General features: G+C 37.7%; 1 non-coding gene across 1 annotated transcript; it reads right to left on the reverse strand.

The window, feature by feature from the left end:
• Window positions 1–1,194: 1,194 nt before the first annotated feature.
• Window positions 1,195–1,300, reverse strand: LOC122044602. Its single transcript, XR_006129634.1, has one exon. It is a non-coding gene; the product is annotated as a small nucleolar RNA R71 (small nucleolar RNA).
• Window positions 1,301–2,174: the final 874 nt, after the last annotated feature.

Below are 2,174 nucleotides of genomic sequence, written 5' to 3' on the forward strand. Positions count from 1 at the left end.
AGAGTGCTCTAGATCGTATACTCGAGGGGCCCTAATGACAAGGGTAACCCATTCATGGACGTCTAGGACATTCTCTTGAAGGGAGAGGCAATACCTCCATAAGGAGGTAGGTAACCCTTATCCTTCTTGTTATTTACTAGATGTGTATCCCAGTGATCTACCGAGGCGCCCTCGTGACATGTGGGTTAACCGTTACAGGATTTCACAGGGATCGTCTCTATTCGATACTTAGGGATATTGACCAATCTAACTTCCTACAAGAGCATGGACATAGAGGGTAGAAACTAAGCAATCTATGTAGTATCTCCTAGTATTACAATGAAACCGAAATCCTAGAATCCATCTCCCGAAGCTCATTCCATCCAAGATCAGTTCTTTCTCTTTCTCTCATCCTTCTCTTTCCCTTTTCAATCACCCTCGTTAGTTTGCAAACGCCAAAGCCAGCTTTTGACCGTCTAGATAACTTACCTTGCACATCTCTAGTGCTTAATCAACAGTCCCTGTGGATTCGATATTTTTATTACTGATGATGAAACCGTACACTTGCGGTTGCATAACAAGTTTTTGGCACTGTTGCCGGGGATTGTTCGCATTAACATTAGTAGATTAGCAATTTAGTTAACCTAGACTTGTGAATAGTTTTTATTTTTCCATTTTAAATTGCAATTTGTTTTCCATATACATAATAAAAAAAAAAACTTCTGCATTTTCTTTCTTCTCTTCAAATTCTGCATTTTGTTTCTTGTTTTTTATATAACATTTTATTTCTTATCTTTAGTTCTTCATCTTTGTTTTTACTCAAAATTTTTTCTTGGATACCTTGAGTACTAACATGTCAAGCAGGGCCTTAAGAGATTTTTCTGCACCTATTTCTGCAAGATTTATGTCTCCAATTGTGTAGCCTCATATTGAAGCAGAAAGTTTCCTGCTAGACCCAAAGTTAATTTTCATGATACAAGGTCACAAATTTGAAGGATAAGTATCGGAAAGTCCTTATCTGCACCTTGAGGCATTTCTTGGGCTATGTGATATGGTGAACTGTGAAGGAGTGTCAGTAGATGCAGTTCGACTGATAGCATTTCCTTTTAGTATCAAGGATAAAGCAAGGACTTGGTTGTATTCTCTTCGTCCTCAAAGAATCACAAGTTGGGAACACTTGGAGAAGCAATTTCTTTCCTCCGAGCAGAACAGTGTATATGAGGAATTGCATCACCAATTTTGCTCAGGTATATGGAGAATCATTATTTGAAGCATGAGATAGATTCAAGAGTCTTCAAAGATAGTGCCCTCATCATGGTTTGGAGAAATGGCTGATTCTACACATATTCTATAGGGGAATTTCCTTTTCAGATAAGTGTTTGTTAGACTCATCAGCTGGTGGTTCTTTTATGGAAAAGAGTATAGAAGAAGCATATACATTGATTCATCGAGTAGCATTGAACCTCCATGAATGGTCAAGCAAAAGTTGGATGGAATCTCCCTTAAAAATTCAAGAAATACAAGCTATATATACAAAAGAGCCTGTCAAACAAATAGCAACTCAACCATCCAAGAGTTTTGAATATCATAAGTCACAGAATGAGGAGTTCAAACATTTGGGGGCAAAGATTGAGAGCACAGTTTCAAAATGGTTCAAAGAAGATCCCCTCCTTTACAGACAAAATCTAGTGAGATTTGTAATGATATTGAGTTGAGAAAGGGAAAGAATCACGAAGAACTTCTAAAGAAGGACATGTTTAGAACTGAGGATAAGAATAATAGAAGACCACAAGAACTCAATTCCATTTCCCCAGAAAGTTCCCAAAGGCCACAAGTACCTTTCGCTCAACAGTTGATCACACCATCACTAGACAAGCAGTTTGAACCTCTGTCACAAGCTCAACCATTCCCAAGACCTTCACTAAAGGTTCCTTTTCTACAAAGGCTAGTGAGGACTAGTGAAAATAAAGACTTTGGCAAATTCTGTGATCTAAATATGGTTGAGTGCAGATTTCCCTATGCATATGAAGACTCTTCAGATGAGGATTGTGATAATAATGCAGTGGATAATAAGTCTTCAGATCTTCCTCCACATTGTACAGGATGTTATAATGACATTGAATTTTCAGATGATGAATGTATTGAGGTAGATCAACTTAAAAATGCAAATGAAGTCAATGATCCTCCTTTAGTTG

Source organism: Zingiber officinale, chromosome 2A (assembly GCF_018446385.1).
Source record: "Zingiber officinale cultivar Zhangliang chromosome 2A, Zo_v1.1, whole genome shotgun sequence".
NCBI lineage: Eukaryota > Viridiplantae > Streptophyta > Magnoliopsida > Zingiberales > Zingiberaceae > Zingiber > Zingiber officinale.